The following is a 17,595-nucleotide window of genomic DNA, read 5'->3' on the forward strand; positions in this document are numbered from 1 at the left end:
CATTGCTGGGAGAGTGAGGGGAGCCGGGGATGCAGGGAGGGGAGCAGCGGTGGCTGTCTGGAGGAGCAGCCGCAGGCACTGCCGGGGCTGGAGCAGGGCTCTGGATGCAGGAAGGAGAGGCTTCACCTTGCACGGGGCCGGGTGGTGCAGCTCCCTCAATGGGCTTTCTTGGTGCCCCACCTGAGAAGCCTTCTTCTAGCTAAGCGACTTTGCAGCATGAATATGCGCTACGCATGTGGTCACGCAAGCTCAGGGCGGTGCAGAAGATGACAGCAGGTAAGGAGCCTCTTGGCGCAGCCATTGTTGGAAAGCACCGATTTGCCGACCCCAAACTTTTCAAGGAAACGTGCCTGGACCAGGGCTTCTCCAAAGCCGTGGGTCTCAGCCTGTTAGGACTCGGGGCACTCTTCACCCATGTGGTGGCACCTCATTGTGCTGCCTCAGTTTACCGCAGCAGCTCTCAACCAGGGTGCTGCTGCTGCAGCTGCCAGCACGACCAAGGAGGGCTGCCCCGCGCGTCTTTCCTGCAGAGCTCGATGGAGGTGCTCCTGCCTGCATTACGGTTATCGGACCAACCCAAAGCAGGCAGGACAGCCCCTTCATGCCACAGCCCTTTGCAGTCAAAGCTCTCCCAGAAACAGGCACGTGGGGCAGTTCCCCCTGGCTGCGGTGCCCGTGGCAGTGCCCATGCTGTGGCACCCCTGGAAAGGCCTCTCGTAGCCCCGGTTGAGAACCACTACCCTAAGGTTTCCCCGGTCTGGGCGGTGGGGGAGGTGGGTGAAGGCAAAGTGACTGCTGACCTTCCAGACTTGCAAAAATTAATTGATCCTAAGTGTCTTTCATCCCCAAAGGAGTCTCCTAACCAGCGGGCTATAGATTTATCCCCTTTGTCCCCAGACGAGGGGCTCGGGGCTCTGTCCATTGCTGGCCCAGTTAGCCAATAAAATGAGCAGTGTTATTTCCTTCTCTGGAAGTCGGCAGATAGACAGTGGTGGAGTAGGAAATGAAGATGGCTTAATGGCTTTGAGTGATTCAGAGTGGGCTGAAACGTCTCTGTTACCATGATTTACACGGCTCCAAGGAAGGAAGCGCAGCTGGGAGCCAAGACCTCGGGTATATTTGCAGCATGGGGGACTAGCTTGGGAAGCCGTCACTCAGGGGGTCTTGGGGGTCATCAGAGTAGCCTTGAGCTTTCAGTCCCCTGCAATGGCCGAAAAATAGGATGATCCTTGCCTGCAGAGAGCAGGAAATAGCCCAGAGAAATACACAACCCACTGTGCCTCTGCCCACCGTCGATGAAACTACTCCTCGACTATGCATCCAGCTGTGGCATCACCCTTCACAGCTGGGGTGGGAATCGGAAGAGAGCCACAGAAATGATGTTGGCAGCTGGAAGGCAAGCACAGCAAGGCTAAGAAAAGCTTTGTCTCGTGCAAAAGAGGCCCCTGAGAGGTGACTTGCATGGAAAAGCTAGAGATTAGTGGGATCTTTTTCAACCCAGTGGCTGGACGTCGAAGTTGGACGAATGTCACCTTGAAATAAGACTCTATTTCTCTAGCAGAGGGGTTACTTCAATACTGCAGTGGTTTATGGAGGGAGATGGTGGACTTAACACTGCTTGGAGTACATGAGATGGGACCTCTTTGGCATGAGAGCCGCTTGGAGGCAGCCGGGGTTTGCACAGAGCACCCACAGCCCACTCGGGGCACTCGCAGCTCTGCAAGAAGTCCCCTGCTTCAGTAGGTGACCTGCCAGGAGCAGGAGGTGGGGTGAGAGAGGATCGCTACTCACCCCCCATGTGCCAACTAAAATTGCTTGAGCTTTGCCTTCGCTGAAGCATCAAATTGGCTGCATCTGGGAATGGGACGTTGCACAGAGTTGGCCTGAGCTCGGGGTAGGATAGCCGTGCCTTGCTCTTAGATGCTTGCCCGGTGTGTCTTGTTCCTGTGCTCTGTCGAGCTGATCACCAGGGGCTTTGGGGGGGGGGGGTTGCCACCTCCTGCAGCTGAGTTTGCCTCCTGACATTGCATGGGCTTGTGCTGCTGGCCGCTGGCGTGACATCTCGGGCTTATCTCTTGCGTGCTTCTGGCAAGAGACAGCTTACTCCCCTGAGGACTGAAATGCTTTAGTTCAACTGAGCTCAGTATGGGGGTCCTGGGGGAAGCTTAATCCTCCACGAGATCGTGTAGTCCGGCTTCCTATCTCTCGTGGTCCCTCTGAGCGCTGCAGCCCTGGGATGTGGAGGAGACGGGCAGCCCTGTGGGCTGTCCTGAGCTCTTTCCAAATTCAGAGATGTGCCCACGGAGACCGGTCTTCAGCAGCAGCTATCGTTGGAGCCGGCTGAGCAGGAAAGGGAGGGTGGGTGAGCTGAAGATTGACCCCTGTCCCTGCTCTGAGCACTCATACCTTTGGGAAAATCTTCCCCACCCCAATTTTGCCTTCCCAATAGCAAGCCGTGTGTCTCACGTGGGGGTGTGCGGTATGTGCAGAAATACGGTACTTTGAAAAGACTCCCTCGCATTTCATCTCATCATGGAAACGGTTCACAATGTCGAAATGTTGGGTTTTTTTCCCCCTTTGAGCCAGGATTTTTGTTTTTCCAACCGGCCCCCTTTAAAAGGCTGGGGCTCCCACGTGCTTCCAGCACGAGCTCTTGAGAAACAGCTTTTCCTGTAAGCAGGGCCTTTGCTTTCATCCCCCAGCGTGCCGGGACGTGGGTTGAGGTGACCTCCCAGGGGAGAGCGCTGCATTTCCCCGCGCTGGGAGGCTCTGGGATGTGGAGCGGGAGCCCAGGCAGAATAGGAAAGGGGCAATGAGGGAACGGGGTAGGATTTCCTACATTTTGTCAGGGGAGAGATGGGTCCAAATCCTGCCTGGTGCAGCTGTGACGTCGTTGCCCTCTCCCAAGCCCGTGTCCCAGCGTGGCGCAGGTCGTACGCTCCCATCCCCGAGCCATCGAGCCGCGATGGAGTCCCAGGCATTACACCAGATTATCCATCTGCGAGAAGCAGATTTGATGCCTTTGTAAAATCTTAGCAAAGGGGGCTGGAAGGGCTCTCCAGAGGTCCTCTGCTCCAACCCCGGGCCGGAGGCCAGGTCATCCCTGTCCAAACAGTCCCAGACGCATCCATCGTCTAACCCAAAGGTTCCCAGACTTTTTCTTATTACACACCCCCTTCCCAATTTACCCCCTACCAACATGCATTTGATATTTTAGCCCCTTAAATGCCAATTATTAAAATGAAAATTAAATCTGCCATTACACAATTTCTCCAATGTCTTCTCCCCACCCTCCCACTAAATGCCTTGCGTGCCCTTGGAGTACCTATACCACAGTTTGGGAGCCCTGGTCTAACTTATTACTACAACTACACAATCCAGCCTAATGCAATGTCAGGGCATTCACCCTGCCCCAGGTAAACCAGGGAGATGCTGCCTACAAGGGTTGTATTAAAATATGCTCAAGCGATCCAAGCCCCCCGCAACAGAGGAAGGCAAACGCCCTCTCCCATGTCTGCACCAATCTAGGGGGTAAAATTTTCTTGCCTCCAATGCTGCAGCAGCATTTGGCCCTGTGCAAGGGGGGGTGCAAGACCCTCTAGCCAGGACTCTCCGGCTTTGAATCCCAGCAGGAGCACTGGTGTAGCCCGGTCCACATTGCCAGCCCAGGCTGCAGCCCACACCCAGCGCCTCTGAGGATGGCAAAAAACCCTTGGGACCCCTGTAACGACAGGATTGGGGGGGAAAAATCCTTCCCCCAGTGCAAAGCCTTGAAGCCTGGGAATGACTGAAGGCAAAGGCAGTGCTGGAGAAACCAGCCTCTGGGCCATGCATTTTGTAGGAGGCTCTGGCTTGGCCTTCAGCCTTTGCTATAAGGCCAAAAAAAGTCCATGGACACCTACCATTACACACACATCTTCCCAGGACCCCGCTGCCAGGCTGGTTAACGTTAGCCTGGTTTTAAGCCTCGGGGACAGCTGGCCAGTGGGTCGAGCTGGCTGGGGCACCCCAGCGGGCTGGTCTCAGCAGGAGGATGCCTTATGTCTGTCCCGCCACCCCCAAACTCTCTGCAAAGCCCCCCTCCCTCATTGCACCACAAGCCTGGCCCCGGAGCAAGGGCACAACGCCTCCGGCTGCTAACGAGTTCAGCAGAAAGCCGGACTTTCTGGCATCTCGGCTTGTTTGGATCCGCTGGAAACCTCCTCTGGAAACAAGGGGGGGAGATGACCCTTTGCACGTCCAGGCTTTCGCTGCAAGCTTCCCTTGGCCAAGGCCGAATGATTTCCAACTGCATAAATACTCCCTTTTAGCGAACCCTGGGCTCAGAGCAGGAGATAAGACACCCATTGCACCAGCCCGCAGCTTGGCCCCGATAAGCCCTGCCAAAAAACCCCCATCCAGCCTCATTTATTTTCCCTGCTCTTTTTTTTTTCTTTACCTCGGTGATAAAGCCGCCCAGCCTGGTTCCCGTGGGAGGACGGTCGGGGACTTGGCCACGTGTGCAGCTGCGGAGAGGGGCAGCGATGGTGCTCTTCGTGGCGGCGGTGCTGGCATGCCTGGGGGCGTGCATCACAGCCGTGCCCGCCTCGCCGGCCCCCCGAGACGTGGCTCGCTCTGCCGTGGAGGTGTATAACCAGGAGGCGGGAACGCGCGCCGTGTTCAGGCTACTCAAGCTCAAAAACGTCCACAAAACGGTAGGAGACGGTCAACGCTCCTCCACGGCTGTGGGGCAGCCCTAGGGGCGAGGGCTGCCCGGGGGGCACAGAGGCCAGGGTGGGTGCGTGGGGAGCAGAGGGGCGGTAGGAAAGCAAGCTCTGAGCAAGCCCCCAGGGGAGATGCACTGAGGTTGACCTGGTCTGGGGCCAGGACACGAGCCCCCGGGAAACCCAAAGGAGCATCTCCAGGGGTTTGCACGGATCTAGCCACTGAGGGCTCGATGGCCGAGATATCGTCCCGAACTCTTCCCCTGCCCTGTTGCAGCGCAGAGGATCGGAGAGCGGCGGAGGGGGGTCCACTTTGGAGAGCCGCAAGGCCGCGGCGCTTGGCCGGGCTCCAGATCAAACACGCGGTGTTTATAGAGGAGGGGTGGTGGCGGCGTCTATTTACCAGCCCAGCAGCTCCTGGACCCGTGCAAAGGGTGCTGGGGCGTGGGCATGAGCGGGCCAAGCCGGGCCCCGGTGCATGTCGTAGCATCACCAGGATGCTCGGGGGAGCGGTGGCATCGGTGCCGTGATGCAGATACCAGAGCTATGCCTCTGAACATGCCTCGCCAGGGGTAGGGGACGTGGGCACGCTCTTCCAGCTGGGACCGTGCGCTCTTCCACCCCTCGTTTAACAAATGCACGAAGCCGAGCAGCTCGGCTTGTGTTCCCGGATGAGTGAGCAAAGCTGGGGCTGTCCCTGCTTTAGCAAGTGGATGGTGCCGTCGTGATGGGCACAAGCGGAGGCCCTGAAAACTGGCTGGCTTCTGGCATGCATTTACTCCTCAGTCTCTGCCATGACCTCAGAGGTGTGCAAAGGCAGGGACAGCGCTACCGTGCAGGTCCCTACACTACCCTCCCCATGCCGGGGCAGGGATGCCTTTGCCTGCCAGCCAGCTGCAAGCAAGTGAAGGGAGGATGCAGGCGTGGGTAGCTCGCTCGCTCTCAGCTTGCTTTCCTCAGAAAGGTGCCCCTTGTCTTTGCACCGTAGAAATTTGAATGGGGCATGCACTTCAGCATCAACTTCACCATCAAGGAGACATCCTGCCGGAAGAGCATGGCCAACTACCGCATCGAGGACTGCCGATACTGGCCCAGCGGGGTAAGTGTACACGCGGCAATGAGTTGTGCAGGCTGATGCATGGAAAAGCTTTTCCCTTCATCCGATGCCCCCCTGGCTTAGGAGTCTGTGGTGGGGACGACAAAGGCTGCAGCCGGCGTGCTTCGAGCCATGTCTTGCATTGCTTTACCCTCCTACGAGTCTGGGCGCTCTTGCACTGCTGGTCTAGACCCACCGCGGGGAGGCAGGGGAGGAATCGGTGCTTTGCTTGGCCACGGCTCCCGGCAGACGGACCCAGCTTCCTATGGCTTGAGTCGCACTGATCTTTGCACCTGTCCCCTCTCTGCAGCGTACCTCGAAGTCACAACACAAAGTCATAAGGTCACGATGGTCCCACGGGACTGGCGCTATGTTGGTGTTCCCACTGCACCGTGGGCTGGACGGTTTTCCATTCACCCTAAGGATCGATTGAGTATGAAACCGCACCAGCCCTGAAACCTGCCCCGAACCTGCCCCACTGAGAGATTCCCCTTCCAAGACTTGCTCGCCTAGCTGTTATCTTACTAAATGCAAGTAAGGAAGGGCTGATTGTAGTTACTGATGGGGTGCTACCAAGATCAGGGGCCTGGCACCCAGGAAGATCGCCCCTGAAGAAGTGGAGCTGGACTGTTCCCAGCAATGCCAGCTGACAGGACAAGGAGCAATGGGCTCAAACTGCAGCAAGGAAAGTTGAGGCTGGATATTAGGAAAAACTTGCTCATGAGGAGGGTAGTAAAACACTAGAACAGGCTACCCAGAGCGGTGGTGCAGTCCCCATCCTTGGAGGTTTTGAAGACAAAGCCTTGGCTGGGATGCTGTAGTTGGGGCTGGTCCTGCTTGGAGCAGGAGTTGGACTAGATGTGACCTCCTGAGGTCCTTTCAACCCTCATTGTCTATGAGTCTATGACCTGTGTCCAGGTTTGGGCACCGTGCTTCAAGAGAGATGCCAACAAAATGGAAGGGGTCCCACAACGAGCAATAAAAATGATTCGAGCTCTGGGGAACGTGGCTTGCGAGGGAAGGGTGGAAGAAGTGGGATTTCCCAGTCTGGAGAAGAGAAGACGGAGGCAGGGATTTGATAACAGCCTTCAACTACAGCAAGGATTTTCATAACCAGGAGCGTGACCAGCTGTTCTCTGGCTCCAGAGGGGGCAGGACAAGAAGTCCTGGGCTGAAAATGCCACCGGGGAGGTTTAGGTTGAGTTTTTGGACGCAGCTTTCTAGCAACTGCGACTTGCCTATGGTTATCCAGCAAGTCAGTAGCAGGGCCCAGACCTCCTGCATCCCAGCCCAGCGCCCATAGTGGAAGCTGCCGGGTTGATGGAGAGCAGGCCAGCTGGCACCACTGGTTGCCCCATTTGCTCCCCATCAGGGATGTTTTATTTGCTTACAGCATCGTAGGAAAGTGCTAGTGAAATTAGTAGGAGAGAGGTTTAAAACTAACAAGAGAGATTAGGTTTTTATGCAGCGCGTCGTTAACTCGTGGAACTCGTTGCCGCAGGATGGGGGCGAGGCAGAGAGCGCAGCCAGGTTCAGCACGGGACTGATGTAGTCGTGGCTGTTGAACGGAGGAGATGGAGAGGTTTCCTCTGCCATCTCTCAGCCAATAAGGGGTGATCCGGGGAGGGTATCGAGTAGGGGATATGTGACCCTAGAGGTACCTGGTGCAATGGCCTCCTCCAAAAGGTGCCGGCGGTGGCACGGCTCTTTCAACAGAGACAGACACGACTTTCGTTAGCCGATGGACGCGCAGGGCGATTCGTGTCTAGAGAAGCCCGGGGCTGCGTAGCACGTGGTTGACCCGTTAGCTAGTTAAGTTGAATTTTGCGGGGGTAGCACTGCATGAGTTCAAGGCGAGGCTGGCGGCATCTCTAATTTCGCTGTAATCCTTGGGATCGATCATAAACCCGCGTCTCTCAGATGTCGTGAGCCAGGCGAGCCTGGAGTCGCGCTGGAGGCCAGGCAGGTGTTCGGAGGCACGTGGTGAAGCGGGCTGTAGCCTACCAAAGTCAATAATTGGAGACCAAACATTTGGCAGGCGTGCCACGACGTCGTCCCGTGCCCTCCCCAAATGCCAGTCCGATCCCTTTCCCTTACCTGATCTGCTGCTCATTTTCTGCACCCTGCCCACACTGCTGCTCTGCTGTCTGCTCCCTGCCCTGTCTGCTCCTGCATCTGCCGCACGCCGCCCCGGTGTAATCGGTGCCACCTTGCCCTGCTTTCCGCCTTTGTCTCTCGCTGTGTCTCTGCATAGCTGTAGACGCAGCGGGACCCGGCACTCGGATGCAGCCTCAAGCACAGCTTCAATCCATTTGCTTTAAAACTAAGCATTCATTTCCCCAGAGTGCTGATATCCCTGGAGGGTTGGTTGGAGATCCTTCCCCAACGCTTGGCCGTTGAAAGGCCCTTACCCATGTCCTTCCCCTCCTTTCCCCAGCAAGTCAGACAGTGCTCGGCCCAGGTCTCTGTTCTGGACTTCGCGCAAGAGGCCCCTTTGACGTCCGTGACTTGCGTCCCGCAGCAGGTCAGTCGCTGAGCCCAGGCGGGGGCTTTGGCGGGGGCTACGCAGCTGCCCCTGTGGGGGCACGATGCTCAGGCAGGTCTCGGGGTGTCAGAGACGTGTCCTTGTATTGTGGTCGCAGCTGCTGCGTGGACACGAACCCCCAGCTCCTGCAACATCCATGGGCTTTCCCATCGGTCCCCCCCCTGGCTCCCTCCAGCCTTGTCTCCTGGCTTTTCCTTGCTGGAGAGGGTGGGATCAGGGATGAGTGAGCTTGTCTGGCTCGCGGCAGGGGGGTGCAACTATCTCTGAGATGATCGGGGTGCTGCAATCCAGAGCATATTCAGGAAGGAGCCTGCAAGGAGGGTAGCTCCCCTGGGGGGGGCCCTTTGCTGTTGGCTCATGCCCGGGGGGCAGTAGCGGTATGGCCTGGGTGAGCATGGAAGAGAAGCCGGACTTTGCCGAGGTTGAGGGATGTATTTATGTTTCTGAACGTTTCCCTTGCAGCGAGCGAACAAGCCCAAGCCCCAGGCACCCCGTGAGGTGACCGTACGCCTCCCGGGCTCCCTGTCCCTCGCTGCCCAGGTGGTACCAGAGCAGGACTGATGCGCCCGAGCCCCAAGAGCCTGCCCTGCACCAGACACCGTCGCAGAGGCTGCCTTGGCGCTTGTCCGGACGGGTGGCCACGTCACACGGGAGCTTCTCATTGCCGCTGGCTGGACTCGCTTCTGGCTTTCGCTTTGCTTTGGGCAGCAGGAAGCAGCTGCTCACCCACTCACACCACCCTTGCGCCCCTTCCCACGTGGGACAGCCGCCGCGGCTCACGGCCGGTGCCCAGCGGTGGTTGACCCTCAATGCCACCCATCCCCTGCCCTGAGACTGGTCCCATCTCAGGCACCTGCTTTTGCTTGAGGTCTAAGCCAAGTTTTCCCCTTGCAGATAGTGATCCCAGCCTCTTCGGGGTGATGGGCCTGCCCCAGGGATCCTAATCGCTCACCTCTGATGGGAATCATGGCCTGAGTTGAGTGTTATAAAAACCAGCACGGATGGGAAGAGAGAGACCCTCCTTTTAGGCCCCCAACAGAGACTGCCCCTGCTCCCACCTCCTACTGCCTTGTTGCAAGTCACAGGGGAATTGGTGCTTTTCCTCCGGCCCCAGCACCTGGAGTCATGTGATGGCGGAAGAAAGACGAGCCTCCCTTGGAAACTGCGCACCGCAACAAGTGTCCAGCCCCGAGGGAGACGGAGGACAGCTTGACACAGTGAATCCCACCCTAACCCTAACCCATGCCCTCACAAGCCCCCTGGGCATCTCCTTATGCCCAGGTGGGCTTCACCCCCTGCACTGAGCAGCTGGGCAGCCGGACGCCTGCGGGACCATCACCCGCTCCCGGGCCAGTTTAGAGCGACTCAAGTTGCACTTGAGTTGCAGCAAAGGAAGTTGAGGTTGGATATTAGGAAGAGGGTGGTGAAGCACCGCAACAGGTCGCTCAGAGAGGTGGTGGGGTCTCCATCCTTGGAGGTGTTTAAGGCCAGGATTGACAAAGCCCTGGCTGGATGATGTAGATGGGGCTGGTCCTGCTTGGGACTAGATGTGACCTCCTGAGGTCCCATCCAACCCTCGTTTAATATGACCCCGATGTGAGGCTGTGCTCATGTCCCCAAAGAGACCCCGAAAGTGCACATTTGTCCCAAATTGGTCCCAGGTCTTTACAAGCTGTGCAGGAGACACTGATCCCTCCACCTTGACTATCGCAGGGGTTGCTCAATACTGATTCATGGGCTGCAGGGAGGCTGGGCTGGGATACAAAGCCAGTTTGATGAGAAGCCAGGGATCCTGCAGAGTCCTGGGTGCGAATTCCCCCAGATTTACCACGTTGCTCCCCGCTGCTTCTGTACAGCTCTTGTGTAAAACCCTGCATTTCGATCAGCGCCGGGAGAGGGAATGCGCTCTGTATTGTCCCGTTCGTTCCTCCATAACGGGCAGTCAGTCCTTCGACTTGTGCACATTTAAGCCCACTTCTGTCTTGCCTGGCTCAGTGCATACACGCCGCAAGCTTCGCACGAATAAAGACGTTCAGTACTTCTTACGCAACATCAATTCCTCCGCTGCTCCGTGCGCCTGCACGCCGGGGCCTGCCATCTCTCCGGCTAGTCCCACACCGATGGGCTGTGTCCGTGTCTGGGTTAGGGCCTGAGTTGCTCCCATGGATAGTCGTGTCCCCTTTTTCTGGCTAGCAGGTCTGTGCTGTTGCTGATAAATGGGATGGGACCTTTTTTTGTTCTCAGCTGGATGGGTCTTCTCTCTCTCCTCACCCGGCCCTCGGGTGTCCTGGAGGTGTCCTGGGAGATGGTTAGGGTATTTTTTCACCAGTGTGCACCAATCTGTCACCCCCCTGTTGCCTCCCAGCAGCAAGGAGAAGAGACCCCTGCACTGCGGCTGGCTCTGAGGTCCTCCATCTGCTGCGTGTTTGGAGCTGATGGGCCAGGGAGAGTCCCCGTCTGGCTCCCCGAGTGGGTGAGCGTCCAGGAGTCCCTGTGGGATGCTCGGTGTCCTTTCCACCTCAGTGCCAGCAGTTCACTGTGGACACGTGGCTCATTTGCAGGCCTCTGAGTGAAGCCATCTCTCCAGGAGGGGCACACGAGCCTTATATAATGGCTTATAAAACCTTATCATGCTCAGTGGTCCCAGTTCTTCCTGCCTCCAGTGAGCTGGGAAAATGCCCCTGTAGCTCATCACAGATGCACCTGTTTTCCCTCCTATAAGCAGCTGAGGCCTGGAGCTGTAAAGTGACATGCCCAAGGCCACATGGGGAGTTTGTGGCAGAGGCAGGAGCTGAACCCCGGTCCCCAAGGCCCTGTTCAGTGCTTTGTCCGCACCGTGATATTGCTTCTCCTCCTTGCCCTCAACGAGCCCAGCTGGCGAGGCCCTCGGCGCCCTTGCAATGCCATCTGTGGTGTGAGGGTGCGGGGAGCGGTGCTGCTTGCTTATCTGGGCAGTGAGCAAATAGGCATGAGCCTGGGTGGAGAAACCCCTCTGAGCACGGGGGCACATGGAGTCTGGTCCGAATCCCGGGGGGCTCACACCCCAGCTCGCCGACACTTTTGGGAACTCAGTGAAAAAGAGGAACGCACCCGAGGATACCCAGAGCTGCTCCTCATCCCCCTCACCCTTGTGAGCAGGTACGTGGATGTGGGGCGCTGGCTGCGGTGGGGATTTTCTAAGGTTGCTCAAACCACTCGGATCTGGCCCCAAGCCCAGTCCTGGAAGGGCTCGGGTGCAGGTGAGGCAATCCTCTCCAGTCCCTACACTGTGGTTTTACCCCCGGATACCTTGCTTCATAGGGGTGATCTCAGTTTTGGAGGCTCTGCAGCAATGCCCAGGTGCCGCTTTGTTCAGGGGCTTCAGTCTCCTGTTGACCCCAGCTTTCCCCGTGCTGCGCCCCGTCTGCACAGGACACGAGACTCTTCAAGCCAGCAGCGCAGCGGGGCTGGTTGTGTGCAGATGCCCCAAGCCTTGTGCCTCGCCTGCCACGGCTTTTTAAAGCACAAAGTATAGCAGCATCCTAGCTGATGCCTAGCCAGACCCAGAGGCCTGAGCTATGGGCCTGTCCCCTGGCAGAAAGGGCTAAGGATTGAGCCAGGAAACAGCGGGCAGATTATACTGAGATGCCTGAGGCCTGGGATCAAGGGAGTCACTGATGCATCGTATGGGATAAGGCAAAATAAACATCAGGGATGACGATGAAGAGATTTGTGAACAAAACAGAAAGTATCATGATGCCCCTTTAGAAACCCCTGTTGTATCCACATTTTCAAAGCTGCGCCCAGTTCTGGTTCCCACACCACAAAAAGGATAGAGAGGAACCAGTGCTGGGAAGCAGGACCACGGGCCAGGATAATCACGTGACATAATGACATTAATAACGAATCTACTATACTCTAAAACTCATTCACTACAGAGCCAGCATTTTGCCTTCAGTGGAAATAAGTGTCGCGGTGTAGCACAGTTAGTAGACTAAAGAGACAAAGCCAACATGCCCACGACACAATGCCAACATGCCCGCATGCTTGTGTATATTAGTTACAGATTACGGTGCTTAGACTTTACATCAGGAAGGCAAATGCACATGACTATTACATTTTAAAAAGCCACCGGACTATTGTATAAATAGGATTCAACATTTATTTTATTCAGTACCCTATCATTTATCTCCCAAGTGACTCTCAACAGTCTCCTGGAGATTTATATCTAAATTCTGGAGACTCTGAGGCAAACCTGGGAGGTTGGCAAACGTGAATCCAGCCCAGCCTCTGAGGAGCGAGTGATGGCAGGACCTGGATGGGGCAGGAGGGGACTCCAAGAACACCAGGAAAACTTTTAAAACATCAGGAAAACCCACTTGTGCAAACAGTAACACCGTTGAAAAGCAAGAAAGGGCAAATTTCGTGACATGTACAAGGGCCCCAAGGCTTGTGTTACTCTTGTCACAATAAGCAGAGTTGGTTTAATTTGTTGCCTCCAAAAGGATGGAGACGAACCAGGGAAGAGCCAGAGAAGGGCAAGAAGGATGATGGAGGGGCTTCCTGAGGCCAGGCCCATTCAGTATAGAAAAGAGATGCTAGAGAGGGGGCATGAGAAGGGTTTATAAAATACTAAATGGCAAAGAGAAAGTTGCTAGGGGTTTATTATGGATGGTCTCGACAATTCAAGCATGAGGGGTCACCACATGAAGCTAGCAGGCAGTATGTTTAAAATGAACACAAGGCAGTTCTTTATCACCCGGTGTGTCACTAAAGGGTGGGACTCGTTGCCACCAGACACGGGGGCAGCTGTGAGTTCAGCCAGATGCAAACAGGGATTGGACACGTTCCTGGAGGAAAGGGGCATCAGGAGCTATGGAGCACGGGAGCGAGGGGCACGGCCTCTGCAACACAGCTTCCCAGACCTTAAGTGCTGGAGGCTGTAAGGAAGAGAGGAACAGGGGGAGAAAACCCCTCATCAGACCCCGTTCACTCTGCTGGCCAGCCTCCACGCTCTGCCAGGGAGACGGGCAAGACGGACCTAGGGTCTGCCCCAGCCCATGGTAGTGCTGATGCTCCTATGAGCATCAGTGCTCTGGGCGGCGCGCTGAAGGAGTTCGGTGCACAGGTGGTTTTCTCTTCCATCCTACCAGTGACCGGACGAGGAAGACGGCATGAGAACTGCATCAGAGAGACCAACTGGCGGCTTCGGCAGCGGTGTCTCGAGGCAGGCTTCGGCTTCCTGGACAATGACCCGCACATCACGACGAGGGACATGCTCAGCTGGGATGGGCTTCACCTGTCCCCAAAGGTAAGCATGTGTTTTCTTCTAGGTTGGCGGATCTCCTCCGGCGGGCTTTAAACTAGGCTCGTCGGGGGGAGGGGAGTACGAGGGCAGGGGAAGCTGTGGACCACCAAACCATGTGGCACCCACAAGGACAGCCCAGCCTGAAGAAGGAGAACATTGGGAACCTGCAAGCCATGGGGAGACCAGCACTACTGCACAGGTAAGAAACAAAAAGGTAAGAATCAAAGGGCCCCTTGGGACTCAGAGCGGGGGGGCAGCAAAGGCACCAGTCACAGGGCTCAAGTGCCTATATACTAATGCTAGGAGTGTGGCAGAAATGCCACCGTCAGTGCACCTCTCCAGAGACCTGTCTCAGCCAGCCTGGGAGGCTGGTGTTGAATCCCTCAGGGTGGGGATCTCCCACCTGGTCTACATGACAAAAGCCTGGCGCCTGGGAGGCGATGCTCTGGTCACCTGGGCAGGGGGGAAAGGCCCGGCCCTGCGCGGGCCCAGGTAGCCAGGGATGCGGGGGAGATTGGTCAGCTTGTGGCCAGTATTGGCAGCTTCAATTGGACCGGGCTGCTGAGGTCAGAGAGGTTATTTAAGGGCTCGGTCCAAGAAGAAGGGAGGCAGCCATTAGCCATGCGGTCATCCAGGTGAATCTGAGCCTGGCTCTCTCCTCATCACCGCATGCTCCAAGAGTGCCCTGCCTCCAGAGGAAACAACAACCACCTCTGGACGATGAGAGTGAGTAAGCTACTAAAGATCCGATTAGATATTTAGTTTCAGTAACTCAGATGCGTTTAAACGGCTACCTCAGCCACCCTGGTTTGCTCAATGGGATTCCTTTGATATTCCTGTAAGATTTCTATGATACTGCTCTACCTTTTACCCTGTTTTCACTCTACCCCTGTAATCAATAAAGTTCTCCTTGTGACCGGTGTGGGAGACTTATTGAGGGGTGGGTCTAAATTATGCCAAGGAGGCCCCTTAGGTCTGTGGACTAAGGGAGACTTTCCTAATAAGCCCCTGACTTGGGGAAGTGCCCCAAGTGCTTGTATCGGGTCTAGGACCCATTGGACGATCAGGCCTGCGTTCTCCAAGGTGCGCAGAGCCAGAAGTGAGTCCAGAGCCTTGGATGGTGGCAGCGGGACCCCAGGCGAGCGGGTGTGCTCCAGGGAAGGGGTCGGCCGGACGGGAGGCACCCTAAGGGAGGCACTCGGAGCCTGGAAGGTGGTCGGGCGCAGGGAGGTGGGCGGCTCAACGCAGGAGCGCCCCCTACTGGCCCGCCACACGTGGTGGCAGAGGTGGGATCCGAATACCCTGCTGTATTAGAGGCATAATTTGGGGAAAGGAATAGAGTCACTGAAATCCCTTGAGCAAACAATTTCTAATTTGACATCGGGTCGACTGGATAGGGTAGAGAGTCAGGATGGCGGACGAGTATGTCCGGATGACTGTGCCCGAACTGAAGGAACTGGCAAAAGAGAGAGGCCTTCATGCAACAGGAAGGCTAAAGAAGGATGAGCTGGTTAAACTCTTGTGCACCAGCGAGTCAGAACCAGCGTCAGCTTCATGCTTGTCAACTCCTGGGCCTGACCCAGGACCACACTCCCGCTCGCCAAGCCCAGAGGCTGCCGGGAGATCACTCTCTGAGAGCGAGCAACAGAGACTCCATGAGAGAGAGATGAAAAGGATGGAGCTGGAGGCCCAGCGTGAAAGGGAACAGCAGGAAGAAAAGAAGGAACAACGACGGCTGGAGATGAAAAGGATGGAGCTGGAGGAGAAAAGGCTGGAGCAGGAGGACCAGCGTGAGAAGGAGCAGATAGAATTGAAAAGGATGGAGCTGGAAGAGAGGAGGTTGGAAAGGGAAGCCCGGTTGGAGGCACAAAAGCTGGAAGCACAGCTTCATTTGCAGACCATTGGGGGAAACGCGAACCCTCTGCAAGCGTCCGGGGAGCAGCCCAAACTGGACGTCTCCGCCTTTGCTCGCTACCGAGAGGGAGACGATCCTGCAGTGTTCCTAAGCAACTTCGAAAGACAAGCCCAGCTCCGGAGGTGGGAACAGATCCAAGAGCCAAAGCCCTGCACTGTTCATGCGGTGACTCGCCTGCAGAGCAGGAAGGCTAAAGAAGGGGGGTTAGGAAATCCCCGGGAGAAAGTCACACCATTGGCCGCAGGGGAAGGGACCCCTGCAGATGGCGATTGCACCCTGGTCCCAGAGGGAACCGGTAACCCCGAGGGTGGGTTAAATGACAGTCCCAGGGAGGTGTGTATTCCGTCAGTGGCAGAGGGGGGTGACACTAGCAGGGAGGAGACCCAGGAAGTCCCTGTGGGTGAGTGTGCACTCCCTGCTGATTGCCTAGTTGGGCAAGAGGAGTTCAAGCAGGAGGTTTGGGAGGACCCCAGCTTGGAGGGACTCCGGCAGATGGCTCAGGAGCAAGAGACTGAGTTCACGCCGGACAAGAGGGAACAGGTGGTCTGGGATAAGGGGCTTCTCTATCGGTTGTGGGTGCCAAAGAACCATGCCGAGACCAGGGAGCCCCAGCGCCAGCTCATAGTACCCCGGAGATACAGACAGCAATTGCTTGCCCTGGCTCATGATCTACCGTGTGCTGGTCACATGGGCAGGGAACGGACACGCCAGCGGTTGCAGGTGAACTTTTTTTGGCCCAGAATTGCCCAGAATGTGACGGACTATTGCAAATCTTGCGAGACATGCCAGCGGACGGGCAAAAGCGGGGACAAGAGAAGGGCTCCCCTGCAGCCCCTCCCGATCATCGACCAACCCTTCCACAGGGTGGCCGTGGACATTGTGGGACCGCTGAAGCATAGGACTCGTAGAGGAAAGAAATACATACTGACTCTGGTGGATTACGCAACGCGGTACCCGGAGGCAGTTGCCTTGACCTCCATCGAGGCACCCGTGGTTGCTGATGCCCTCATCAAGGTCTTCTGCCAGCTGGGTTTTCCCTCCGAGATCCTGACGGACCGGGGTGGGAACTTCATGGCGGAGGTAATGGAGTGCCTGTGGGACTGCTGTGGGGTGCAACACCTTAAGACCACAGCCTACCACCCTCAGACAAATGGGCTGGTGGAAAGGTTCAACGGGACCTTGAAAGGGATGCTCAAGGCCTATGTGGACTCCAACCCCAATGACTGGGATGAGAAACTGCCGCACCTGCTCTTTGCCTACCGGGAGGTGCCCCAGGATCCACTGGGTTCTCGCCCTTCGAGCTGATGTTCGGGAGGCGAGTGCGAGGTCCTCTCGATTTGGTGAGAGAGGAGTGGGAAGGGAAGATCGCTTCCACCAAGACCTCCGTGGTGGAGTATGTGCTTGACTTCCGTCAGAAACTGCCTGACATGATGAAGGTGGCACGGGACTCCCTGGGACAGGCCCAGGAGAAGCAAAGGTCCTGGTATGATGAGAAGGCCCGCTTACGTACCTTTGAGCGGGGTGAGAATGTGATGGTTTTCCTGCCACTAAAAACGGACAAGCTGCAAGCTGCTTGGGAAGGTCCCCATGCTGTCCTGGACAGACTGGATGATGTGACCTATGTAGTGGGTATTAAGGGTAGGAAACCTAAGACAATTCACGTGAACATGCTTAAACCCTACTACGACAGAAAGGAGATGGTATTCTGGGTCCCCTCCGTTGAGGGAACTCCGGAGGACCCCGAGGAGCCGGTCATGTATGGAGACTGGGATGGCGAGGCAGGGATCGAGGATCTCCGCCTACCAGACCATCTGCCCTCCCAGGACAAGGACCAGCTGCTCGCAGCGCTCGAGGACTTTGAGACTGTGTTCTCTAACAAACCAGGTAGAACGGACCTGGCGGTACACTCGATAGAGACGGGCAGCCATCGCCCTATATACTCCCGACATTACCCAGTCAATGAGAAGGGGAGGCAAGAAATAGAACGGGAGATCGCAGAGATGGAGGAGTTGGGGGTAATCCGGCCTTCAATGAGTCCCTGGGCCAGTC

The 17,595-nt window shown here is 56.6% G+C and overlaps 1 protein-coding gene across 3 annotated transcripts in view; it reads left to right on the forward strand.

Annotated features, from left to right (window-relative positions):
* The window catches only part of KLHL18 (kelch like family member 18), a 58,642-nt gene extending 48,253 nt beyond the window's left edge, over positions 1-10,389 (forward strand). For all 3 annotated transcript variants that reach the window (XM_059729258.1, XM_019496629.2, XM_019496630.2), the window contains exons 11-14: positions 4,452-4,694; positions 5,692-5,802; positions 8,237-8,323; positions 8,807-10,389. The gene's annotated coding sequence lies outside the window, so the exon portion shown is untranslated. The remainder of the gene's footprint in view (positions 1-4,451; positions 4,695-5,691; positions 5,803-8,236; positions 8,324-8,806) is intronic.
* Positions 10,390-17,595: the final 7,206 nt, after the last annotated feature.

The sequence above is a fragment of the Alligator mississippiensis genome, chromosome 5 (genome assembly GCF_030867095.1).
Source record: "Alligator mississippiensis isolate rAllMis1 chromosome 5, rAllMis1, whole genome shotgun sequence".
In the NCBI taxonomy this organism is placed as follows: Eukaryota; Metazoa; Chordata; order Crocodylia; family Alligatoridae; genus Alligator; species Alligator mississippiensis.